At 37.6% G+C, this 13360-nt stretch overlaps 1 non-coding gene across 1 annotated transcript; it reads left to right on the top strand.

Moving 5' to 3' along the window:
• The first annotated feature begins 6742 nt into the window (after nt 1–6742).
• LOC118621901 lies at nt 6743–6851 on the top strand. The gene has a single exon (XR_004957839.1). It is a non-coding gene; the product is annotated as a U6 spliceosomal RNA (small nuclear RNA).
• The last annotated feature ends 6509 nt before the right edge of the window (nt 6852–13360 follow it).

Raw genomic sequence — 13360 nt, 5'->3', positions numbered from 1 at the left:
ATACCTAGGAATAAACTTAACCAAAGAAGTAAAGGACCTATTTGCAGAAAACTACAGGACATTGAAAAAAGAAATAGAGGAAGATATAAAAAAGTGGAAGCACATACCCTGTTCATGGATTGGAAGAATTGACATCATTAAAATGTCCATACTACCCAAAGCAATCTATAGATTCAATGCAATCCCTATCAAAATACCAACGATATATTTCATAGAACTAGAACAAATACTTCAAAAGTTCATATGGAACAAAAAAAGACCCCAAATAGCCACAGCAACCTTGAAAAAAAAGAACAAAGTAGGTGGGATCACAATACCAGATATCAGGTTATACTACAAAGCGACTGTAACCAAAACAGCCTGGTACTGGCACAAGAACAGGCATATAGACCAGTGGAACAGAACTGAAAACCCAGAAATGGACCCAAGGCAATACACTCAATTAATATCTGACAGATGTGGCAAGAGCATACAGTGGAGTAAAGACAGCCTCTTTAATAAATGGTGTTGGGAAAATTGGACAGCTACATGCAAAAAAATGAAACTAGACCATCAACTTACACCATACACAAAAATAAACTCAAAATGGATAAAAGACTTAAATGTGACCCATGAATCCATAAAAATTCTAGAAGAAAATGTAGGCAACAAAATTTCGGACATCATACGGAGCAGAATTTTCCCTGATACATCACCTAAGGCAACAGAAATAAAGGAGAAAATGAACACATGGGACTACATCAAACTAAAAAGCTTCTGCACAGCAAAAGAAACAATCATCAAAATGGAAAGGCAACCCACTGTATGGGAGAACATCATTGGCAATGATGTATCAGATAAGGGGTTAATTTCCAATATATATAGAGTGCTCATACAACTCAACAAAAGGAAGACAAAGAACCCAATTAAAAAATGGGCAGAGGAGCTGAATAGACACCTCTCCAAACAGGACATACAAATGGCCAAGAGACATATGAAGAAATGCTCAACATCACTAATCATCAGAGAGATGCAAATTAAAACAACAATGAGGTATCACCTCACACCTGTCAGAATGGCCGCCATCAACAAATCATCAAACAACAAGTGTTGGCGAGGGTGTGGAGAAAAGGGGACTCTAATACACTGCTGGTGGGAATGCAGACTGGTGCAGCCGCTATGGAAAACAATATGGTGCTACCTCAAAAAATTAAAAATTGAACTTCCATTTGACCCAGTGATCCCACTGCTGGGAATATACCCTAAGAAGCCTGAAACACCAATCAGGAAGAATATATGTACCCCCCCATGTTCATAGCTATTTACAATAGCTAAGATCTGGAAACAGCCCCAGTGTCCACCAGTAGACGAATGGATAAAAAAGCTGTGGTACATATACACAATGGAGTACTATGCAGTGGTAAGAAAGAAAGATCTCTTATCTTTTGAGACGACATGGAGGGACCTGGAAAGTATTATCCTAAGTGAAAGAAGCCAAGCAGAAAAAGACAAATACCACATGATCTCACTTATATACGGAATATAATGAACATAACAGTCTGAGGAATACAGTAGACCCAGAAACATGGAAGTAGGGCACAGACTGACATCCCTCAGAAGAGGGGGTGGGGGGTGGGGGGGTGGGAAGAGACAAACCACAGAACTTATATGCATGTATGCATGACCAATGGACATGGACAACTAAGCCGGGGACGGGGCGGAGGTGGGGTGGGGTGGGGGGTGCCAATGGGGTAAAAAGGTAAAATATCTGTAACAAAAAATAAATAAAAATTTCATAAAAAAAAAAAAGAATTTACATTTCTAAGCCAAGCAGAGAAAGACAAATATCACATGATCTCACTTATTTGTAGAATATAATAAACTAAACAAGCTGATAAACAAAATTGACCCAGAGACATCCAGGTAGGGTCCAGACTGACAAACCTCAGAAGAGGGGATGTTGGGGGGAAGAGATAAACCACAGAACTTATATGCATGTATGCATAACCAATGGACATAGACAACAAAGCTGGGGATGGGGAGGAGGGTGTCAATGGGGGAAAAAGGAAAAACATCTGTAACAAAAACAAATTAATAAAAATAATTATTAAAAACAACAACAACAAAAATTGAATTCATAGTATTATCTCAATGTGGTAAAAAAGAAAAATGTTTCTTTGTAGATGCAGGTATATACAGCTGGAAGGTAATAGCCTGTTAGGAATTGTTTTACCTCCGCATGATGGGATACAGGAAATTTTGTTCTTATTTGAACATTTCTGCAATCTCTAAATTGTTTTAATGGGCAAACTATCCTTTTAGGAAAGAAATAAAAATGTTAGGCTCATTGTTATTGCCAACTGGAGATAAAGTGGAAGTAAAAAAAAAATTCTTCTCATATTATAAGTCAATGAAAAAATATTAATATTCCCAAATCCTAATTTATAAAACTTTCAGCTTTATATCCACTAAATTCGGTACAGGTATCTCTCACTAAACGTAAAAGATAAGGGTCAATAAGTTTTGCTGATAATTAGATCTCAGTTTTAAAAACACTATATTGCCTGGCTGGTGTGGCTCATTGGTTGAGCGTCGACCCATGCACCAAGAGGTCACCGGTTTGATTCCCTGTCATGGCACATGCCTGGGTTGTGGGCCCAATCCCCAGTGGGGGGCATGCAGGAGGCAGCCAGTCGATGTTCTCTCTCATCGATGTTTCTATCTCTCCCTCTCCCTTTCTCTCTCTCTAAAATCAATAAAGAAAAAATATTTTGAAAACACTATATTATTACATTTGCAATGTAGAATTCAAGATTTGGGTTTCTGAATGTAAACAAAAGCCCTCTAAACATCATAAATATATACAATTGTAGACACTAGGTCTATGTATATGAATACGTGTATACACAGTAAAATGCAAGGATGTGGTGAGATTTCCAATAGACTATATGTTTTCCTTTATAATAATTTCCTGCATTAAATGTTTCTCTAGTACCCAAGAAATTAGGAATGCCTCCCTATCTCCTTTACCTTACTTACTTTGTTTGCAATAAAATAGAAATTGCAGAACACCAATAGATAGATACCAGTCAAGATTTTCATTCACTTTCCTTTTAGTCCCTATTAAATAATATCAAATAATACCCAGATATTAACCCACGCTATTCCACAAAAGACAAAATTTTTTAACAGTCTGAACAGTCTTGAGGGCCTGATCAGACATGAAGCCAAATCGGCATTTTTGCTTGCAGCCTACAACCATGCCTTTGCAGAAACATTTGGGTAACTTTTGGTGGGATGGGGAATAATACCGCATCCTGTTCTTCATATCATTTCCCCAGGGCAGAAATATTGGACTCATAGTACTAATTATAATATTTTACTCAAATAACAGAGGAGTAATAGGCTTCTCTCTAACTTATACAAAAATAGAAAGAGCAAGGGCAATGTATAAAGAAATCTATTTTTAAAGATTATTTACAGACATTTAGAATGCTTTGTTGTAGCCCATCTTCTAGGAAGGGGTACAAATATGCTTATGTACCGTGCTTAAAAACAACAGGTAAAACCCAGAGCCTATTAAAATGAGTCTACTTCCCAAGAGAAGGAAGAAATCTTGGTGGTAGGAGTATCAAGCATCAAATTCTCCTGAGAGTTTTCCATAACAAATATTTATTATTTTTATAATCTAAAAACAATAAAGCTACTCAAATTTTTAAATTAGTAGAATGTTTACATTCACAAATGAAAAATTATAATTTTATGAAACATTGACAGAGATACCACAAATGTTTATATTCAGCACCATTCAAAAAGCAAAAGTGCCAAAAATAAAAATGAAGAAAAATACTAAGAACTTGGGTAGCAATCTAATTTCCTTTATGTGTAGCTTCAAACTTTCTCAAAGGGAAAAGTAATCCCTAACAATTTACATGTTTCTTCACCAATCTTAGCATGCAGTGCATCAATACATATTTGTTGAATGAATAGATTTAATATTAAATAAGTTGCTTACTTTTTCATTTTTTTTAGAGAGAGAGAGGAAGGGAGAGGGAGAGATTGAAACATCGATGAGAGAAAACATTGACTGGCCGCCTCCTGCATGCCCCCCACTGGGGATTGGGCCCACAACCTGGGCTTGTGTCCTGACCAGGAAATGAATCGGTGACCTCTTGGTGCATGGGTCGACGCTCAACCGCTGAGCCACACCAGCCAGACATATTTTTTAATTTTTATACCAAAGATATTCTCCCAAGAATCTTAACCACCACTCCAATCCCACTCACCAGAAGTAACCACATAAACAGTTTGGTGAATCTCTGTACACAAACATATATGAGAGAGAGAAAGACTGAGAGAGAGATGCAATACTATAACTATTTATACTTAAAAAATACTATAGTTCTACATAATTCATTCCTTTTTAATAACTGTACAATTTTCCAGATGCTATCAAGCAGCCAACACATTGACAGAAATAAAATAATAGTACTAATAGTAATGGCTAATATTTATTGAGCATTGTCCCAAATGCTTTATATATATACTACACATTAAAATAGCATAAATGGCCCTGGCCAGTTTGGCTCAGCGGTTAGAGCGTCGGCCTGCAGTCTGGAGAGACCCGGGTTCAGTTCCCGCTAAGGGCACGTGCCTCGGTTGCAGTTTGTCCCCGGCCCTGGTTGGTCGTGCAGGTGGCAGCCACTCAATGTGTTCCTTTCACATCGATGTTTCTCTCTCTCTCTCTCTCTCTCCCTTCCTCTCTCTCCCTCCCACTCTACCTGAACAAAAAAAACGGAAAAATGTCCTCGGGTGAGGATAAAAATAAAATAAAATAACATAAATGTATAGGTAGGAACTATTATTTATGGCCCTCTTACATATAAAGAAATTATAATAACTTGCCCAAAGTTAGTAAGTGGAAGGGCCAGGATTTTAAGCCAGTAGTCTGTCTTCCGAGCCTGTGTCCTTAATCACTACTGCCTCTGTGATATTAAAAATATGAAAGATAACTGACCAGTGTGGCTCAGTGGCTGAGCATCAACCCATGCACCAAGAGGTCACCAGTTTGATTCCTGGTCAGGGCACTTGCCCAGGTTGTGGGCCCGATCCCCAGTGGGGGGCAAGGCAGGAGGCGGCCAGTCAATGTTTTCTCTCATCGATGTTTCTATCTCTCGCTCCCTCTCCTTTCCTCTCTCTCTAAAATCAATAAAGAAAAAAAATATTTTTTTTAAATATTAAAGATAAATTCTTGCCCTGGCTGGTTTGGCTCAGCTGTTAGAGCGTTGGCCTGAGGTCCAGAGAGACCCGGGTTCGGTTCCCACTAAGGGCATGTACCTCAGTTGCAGTTTGTCCCCAGCCGTGGTTGGTTGGGTCATGCGGGTGGCAGCCACTCGATGTGTCCCTTTCACATCGATGTTTCTCTCTCTCTCTCTCTCTTTCTCTCTCTCTCTCTCTCCCCCCCTCCCTGCCACTCTATCTGAACAAAAAATGGAAAAAATGTCCTCGGGTGAGGATAAAAAATAAAAATTTTAAAAAAAGATAAATTCTTACTTAACAAATAGTGACTGTTAGTATCTACCAAATGTAAACATAATAGAACACGTTTTGGTGTTTTTAACTATACCAGAACATTTTATACTTAATGGTGCTTTCAAAGTAACAACATCATGAGTTTTTATGTTCCGTTCAGAGTTTGCCATTATTCAAAAGTATTTGAATTAGTAAAAAAACATATGAATTTCCATCACATATATTTCATAAGCTGAACAGGCAAAGCAATCTAAGTTCCTTACTGTTACCTTCTTTGGCGACCAAAAGCAGGTTTTCAAGTTTTATTATCCATTTTATTGACTAAATTTGTCATTAAATGATTTATGGCAATTATATCCAGTCACACACACACAAAGAACCTGAGTCACATTTGTTAAATATATGACTCAGATTCTAAGCTCAGATGCAAGAGTTTTTTTTAATAATTGGCAGAATCTTTGGATTAAATGTATCGTCTCTGAAGGTAACTACTCTGAAGAGAATAAAATTTAATTGTCTGTTTAAGGACAGACAGTCTGCTAAGTTAGGTACTATACTTAACAGGTTTGTTTCATTTACTAATCTAGCAACCAGTTCATGTCAACCATCAGCAAAATAATAACTGATGTTCATAGAGACTATTCTGTTCCCAAGCCAGTGATTTGGTAGCCAGTATTCGAAGTATTGTATAGCGTATCAGTACAGTTTTGCTGTGCCAAACAGAGCATAAATTGTTTTTATAACATTAGCCAATTTCCTAATTTACTCTTTAACATAAAGTGATTCTGCTCTAGCTGACAGTAACAGCAGGGACAAAAAATGGCAGCTTGAGGGGATGCTTTACCTTTGAATTTATTAGTTTCAACAAGCGATAACAGTAAAAACAGTGCATACAGACACATATAAGTATATTCAATATCCCCAAAGCACCAGCATCACTACCATTTTGAAGTGATGCGAAATAACATTAAAAGATGATATGTTTCAGATGGGTCCATCAAAGATCAAGTTCCACCTACCTCAGTTACTGAATCACTTTCTAGACCATGGTTTTGTTAAGTAAACCTTTCTTCTTAGAAAAATAATTATCTGTCTGAGCTCCATGTAGTTCCATAGAATAGTAAAAATAACTAAGCTTCTTTGTATACATAATTGCTAAGTAAATGACAAAGTCTTACAAAACAGCCCTTAATTTAAAATCTAATAAGTGAACATTAGAAAATCAAATTTCATGCTTGCTTCTGCAGCATATATACTAAAAATCAGAGTGAAACAAACAAAATTAGCATGGTCACCTGAGCAAAGATGACATGCAAATTCGTTAAGTGTTCCACATTTAAAAAAAGAAAAGAAAAAAAAAATCAAATTTCCTGGCAATCGGTTAAGCATAATTATCTAACCAATACTATCCCATAAAACAAAACAACAATTGGTATTATTCAACCAAATAACTAGAGAAACAGTTAAGAGTTATGTAGAGTAAAATAATTCTAAAAACACTGCCTTTTTGATTGCCTACATTTAATCCAACAGCTCATTTTCTTTTTTCCCCACACATGCACACATAAAATCTCAATAAAGTATGTATTAATTAATGAATGCTTTTGTTCTGACAATGCAAAACACTTCTCATCAGATCCTTTTTCCAACCACTCACCATCAAAATATGGATTATGGCCAGAGCAGAGGAAAGAATCAAGTATATAATGACCTCATGTGGCAAAGGGCTATAACTACTGATTTAACTATGAAATAACCATGGGCTTAAACAACTTTTGTTATAGAATTTACATTTTCTAATTGCTTTTTTAAAATGGGCATTAAATGCTGCCTAAAAGTAAGGAATAAAAGAAAAATTACCTCAGATGTAAAGAAAAAGCAGAGGTAAAAATAGTCATTTATTCACTGAAATAAAAGGGACACCCATTCTAGAGTCATAATATATGGGTTGTTTCAGTTTTGTTAATTTTTGTGGGAACTTGAAAAATCCCTTAGCCTCTCACATCTATAAAGTGCTGGTAAAAATTTTTTTCTACCATAGACTTTTAAGGCTAAAAGATGATTATATGAATTTTATATCCTCTATTTCATGATACTTTTATCCCATTTATGGTATTTGTAATTCTATAACTAAAACATTTTTAAGCTCATCATAAAAACTAAGCCAAAATTTAAGTATTGTTACCTAGTTTTACTTCTAATGGTCACCTCTTATTCTAGTGTAATGGACATTGATTGGCACAGCACCTATTTTATTCTAGGCATAGAACTAAAATTAAGTTAATTCAAAGAGTAGACATATTGCTAATAAATTTCTTTGGGGATAGCCTTTTTATTTTTTCAATTACAGTCTACATCTAATATTATTTGGAATTAGTTTCAGGTGGAGGATAGTCTTAATTCTGAAAATACTTCAATATTTTTCAGTTTGAAGTCTGACAAAACAGAACTGGGTATTTATTTTTTGTGAAATCCCTGAACCAAATTCAAATCCTCATTGATAAAAAATATTCTGAGAACATCAATATTATATTAATTATAACTCATTAAATGTAGCTATAGAGCTACAGCCACAACAATCTAAAAATAAATGGGAGTAAGTAAAACTGAATCAAATCCAAATGACATACCTATCCCTCACTTACTGTCTATAATTTATTCCTGAAAGCACTAAAAGGCTTTAAATGAAAATCTTTTCCATTAATTTTAATAGGGTAATTATATTACATCCTAAGATCCCTAAAACAGTGTCAATTGACTATGAACAAGTTTATAGGCAATAAACAATATAGATTGTTCATAACAGATATTGTAAATGTTTACTGTACTTGCCAAGGAGGAAAACTTGACAGTGGAGGTTGATGGAGGAGAGGAATTAAGAAATCATTCTTTGGAAGACAAATTCTGCTTTCTACACCATCTTCCCCCATCAGCTGTCCAGACTTTTGGGTACTAATGGTTATCTTGCATTTAAACTACACTTAAAATTAAGTTATATCACAAACACCTTTATGGAACTTCAAAACACATAGAAACGGCATCTGTACATAACAGACTGAAATCCTAGAAGCTACAACCTCATCATTCCTCTCATCTGACACATTATGAAAGCAAAATAATCTGATGCACTATTCAAATGTGTTTAAAATGATAATCTCTGCATAGAAAGTGTCAAGTAAACAAGTATGTTTTTATCTGAGGAAGTAATGTTTATATTGTTATTTTTTTCCTTTTTTTAAGTCATCTTTATTGTTGAATGTATTACAGATGTCACCCCTCTTTTTCCCCATTGACCCCCTCCTCCCCAACCCCACCCCCTCCAACCTTCCCCACACTATTGTCGGTCTCCATTGGTTACGCATATATGCATAGAAATTCTTTGGATTATCTCATCCTGCCCTCCCTCCCCGCTTCTCTTTGAGGTTCATCAGTCTAACCAATTTGTACTTCTTAATTCCTTCATTTTTTTCACCCATCCGTCTAACCCCCTCCCATCTGGCAACCAACAAAAAGTTCTCAGTATCACCCTGGCCGGTTTGGCTCAGCGGTTGGAGCGTCTGCCTGCGGTCTGGAGGGACCCGGGTTTGGTTCCCTCTGGGGGCGCGTACCTTGGTTGTAGTTTGTCCCTGGCCCTGGTTGGTCGTGCGGGTGGCAACCACTCCATGTGTCCCTTTCACGTTGATGTTTCTCTCTCTCTCTCTCTCTCTTCCTCTCTCTCCCTCCCACTCTATCTGAACAAAAAATGGGGAAAAAAATGTCCTCGGGTGAGGATAAAAAAAAAAAGTTCTCAGTATCTATGAGTCTGTTTCTATTCTGCTTGCTCATTTTGTTTGTAGATTCAATTGTTCATAGATATGTATTAATTGCCATTTTATTGTTCATATTTTTGTTCTTCTCCAAGAAGACCCTTCAACATTTAATATAACACTTGTTTGTTGGTGATGTACTGCTTTAGCTTTTTCTTGTCTGGGAAACTTTTTATATGGCCATCGATTCTAAATGATAGCTTTGCAGGATAGAGTAATCTTGGTTGTAGGTCGTTGCTTTTCATCACCTTGATTATCTCTTGCCACTCCTTTCTAGTCTGCAAAGTTTCCTTTGAGAAATCAGCTGACAGTCTTATGGGAGCTCCTTTCTGGTAACAAACTGCTGCTTTTAAGATTCTCTCTTTGTCTTTAACCTTTTGCATTTTGATAATGATGTGTCTTGATGTGAGTCTCTTGGGGTTCATCTTATTTGGGACTCTCTGTGCTTCTTGGACTTGTATGTCTGTTTCCTTCACCAAGTTAGGGAAGTTTTCTGTCATTATTGTTTAAAATAGGTTTTTAATTTCTTGCTCTCTCTCTCTCTCCTCCTTCAGGCACCCCTATGTTGGCACGCTTGATATTCTCCCAGAGGCTCCTTACACTATCCTCATTTTTTTTGGATTATTTTTTCTTTTTGCTTTTCTGATTGGGTGTTTTCTGCTTCCTTATATTCCAAATTGATAGTTTGTTTTGGCTTTACCTACTCTACTAATGATTCCCTACAAGTTTTTCTTTATTTCAGTTAATGCATCCTTCATTTCTGACTGGTTCCTTTTTATGTTGTTGATGTTCTCACTAAGTTCCTTGGAGGTCTCCTTAAGTTCCTTGAAGGTCTCACTAAGTTCCTTGAATGTCTCACCAAGTTCCTTGAGCAACCTTATAACCTGTGTTTTGAACTCTGCATCTGATTATCTCCATTTTGTTTAATTCTTTTCCTGAAGTTTTGTTCTTTTCTTTCATTTAGGACATGTCTCTTTGTCTCCTCATTTTGGCTGCTTCCCTGTGATTGTTTCTTATATTAGGTAGAGTTGCTATGTCTCCTAGGCTTCATAGGGTGGCATATTGTTGTAGGTGTCCTGTAGAATCCAGTGGCACAGCCTCCCTGATCAGCCCAACTGGGCCCTCAAGGTGCACCCCTAATATGGACTGTACAACCTTCTGTTGTAATTGAGTCTTGATTGCTGTTGGCACATCAATGGGAGGGATTTACTCAGGCTGATCAGCTGCAAGGACTGGCTGTGCCCACTGACCACTGGCCTCTGACTACCTTGGAGGATCAACTGTGTAGGGGCCCACCACACAGAGCAAGACTTACTTCAGTAGGGTTCTGGTACCTACTGAGTCCATGCATTGAGTGTGTCACTTGTGGAGGTGGTTGGGTGGTGGTGTTTCGATGTGGTCTGAAGCCATTGGAAACAGCTTGGGTGAGCCTGAAAGTTGGGTGGGCCAGGGCCTCAGAAAATCACCAGGGCGGGGCAAACAGTGTGAGCCAGGTTGCTGGAGTCCCAGATATGGCGGCTGTCTGCTGCCCCAGGGAAGGCTCACTAAAGGAACATCAGCCTCCACCAGCACTTCTGTCCAGAAGAAAGCCCTCATCCCAAGGCCAAAAAGCCCAGTTCTTCTCTGTATGTCTCTGGAACCCTCAAGCTGCCTCCCCTCCAAGTTTAAAGGGAGCTAGTCCGAGTAAGTCTGTGCACAGGCCCTTTAAGAGGAGTTGCCTGGGGCTCCAGCAGCCTCAGCCTCCCTCTGCCTCAGATCCCGCTGGTTTTTCCAGCCAAAAGTTATGGGGACTTGTCTTCCTGGCACTGGAACCCTGAGCTGGGTGCCTGGTGTGGGACAGGGACCCCTCACTCCTCAGAGAGAACCTTCCCAGCCAAGGTGTCCCTCCTGATTTTATATATATATTTATTATTATTTTTTTTTAATCCTCACCCGAGGACATTTTTCCATATTTTGTTCAGATAGACTGGGAGGGAGAGAGAGAGAAACACCGTCGTGAAAGGGACACATCGAGTGGTTGCCACCCACACGACCCAACCAGGGCCAGGGACAAACTGCAACTGAGGTACATGCCCTTAGTGGGAACCAAACCCAGGTCTCTCTGGACCACAGGCTGACGCTCTAACCACTGAGCAAAACCGGCCAGGGCCCTCCTGATTTTTATCTGTCACACGTGGGTGTGGGACCAGCCTTTCCAAGCCTCTGCCCCTCCTACCAGGCTCAATGTGGCTGCTTCTTTAATTTCGTAGTTGTATGACTTCTATTAAGCTCAATTTCAGGCTGTTCTCAATGATGGTTGTGTTGTAGTCTAGTTACAATTTTGATGTGGTTGTGGAAGGAGGCAAAACCACATTTACCTACACCGCCATCCTGACCGGAAGTTTTCTAAAAAATTCTATTGGTGTTTTTTTGTTTTTTTATTGCACACTTGTTTAGTGTACTTTGGCATAAGAAAGGTCTTTAGATCCAAGGAGAAAAAAAGATGATTGTCTGAAAAGTGATGTAACTTTTCAAAAACTGCTATGACAAAAAGTTATTAACTGAATGGTGTTTATGGGGGAAATATTTTGAGCATTACTGATCTCAGTATTAATACATTTTATACTTAATGATAACATTCCAAGGCACTACACAGAATTAGGGAAAATATGAATTGCTTTATCAAAGTTGCCTCCATTTTTCAATATCCATCTTACTAAAGATGAGAAAAAAACAATTTCATTTTACACATAAATTCTTTTTTAAAAAACAACATCTTATTAGGATAGCCTCAAAAAGCTCCCATTGTATTATTAAACCTAGGTAGCTCATGCCTCTAGGAAACACAAAATTACCCAACTTTAAGACAATATATGTAAAGGTGAAGTAATCGAGACAGCATGGTATTGACAAAAGAATAGACAAAGAGATCAGTGTAACAGAATAGAGCCTAGAAATAGACCCACATAGTCAATTGATGTTCAAAAAAGGAGCAAAGGCGATACAATGAAACAAAGATAGTCTTTTCAATAAATGGTGCTGGAACAACTAGACAACCACATGCAAAACAATGAATCTAGAAACAAACCTTCTATCCTTCACAAAAATTAACTCAAGAAGGATCATAGGCTTACACATAAAACATATAATTATAAAACTCCTAGAAGATAACTTAGGAGAAAACCTAGATGACCTTGGGTATGACTTTTTAGATACAACACAAAGTACAATCTATAAAAGAAATTGATAAGCTGGATTTCATTAAAATTAAACACTTCTGCTCTGCAATAAACAATGTCAAGAGAATAAGACAGCCCACAGACTGGGAGAAAATATTTGCAAAAGGACTATTATCTAAAATATTCAAATAACTTTTAAAACTCAATAATAAATAAACTCAATTAAAAAATGATAATGAACCTTGACACCTCACCTAAGACATAGAGATGGCAAATAAGCATATGAAAAGATGGTTATTATATGCCACTAGGGAATTGCAAATTAAAATGAAGTACAACCACATACTTATTAAGAATGGAGAAAATCCAAACCACTGACACCACCAAATGCTGGCAAGGATGTGGAGGAACAGGAACTCATTTATTGCTGGTTGGAAGGCAAAATGGTACAACTATTTTGGGAGACAGTTTCCAAGAAACCTAAACATACACTTAACATATGATCCAGCAATTGCACTCCTTGGTATTTACCCAAATGAATTGAAAACATGTCCACACAAAAACTTGCACACAGATGTACACAGTAGCTTGATTCATAATTGCCCAAACGGGGAAGCAACCAACTTGTCCTTCAGTAGCTGAGTGGATAAACTGGGTACATTCAGATAATGGACTATTATTCAGCACTAAAAAAAATAAGCTGGAAAGCCATGAAAAGACAGGGAGGAAACAAAATGCAAATTCCTAAGTGAAAAACAAAAGTCAATCTGAAAAGTCAACCTATTAAATGATTCCAAATATATGATACTCAGGAAAAGGCAACTATGGGGACAATAAAAAGGTTAGTGTTTGCCTGAGGTTGGGGTGGAGGGATGAACAAAGCAG

The sequence above is a fragment of the Molossus molossus genome, unplaced genomic scaffold (genome assembly GCF_014108415.1).
Source record: "Molossus molossus isolate mMolMol1 unplaced genomic scaffold, mMolMol1.p scaffold_m16_p_1, whole genome shotgun sequence".
NCBI lineage: Eukaryota > Metazoa > Chordata > Mammalia > Chiroptera > Molossidae > Molossus > Molossus molossus.
The sequence above is the reverse complement of the archived record's forward strand: the minus strand, read 5'-3'. Positions and strand labels throughout refer to the sequence as shown.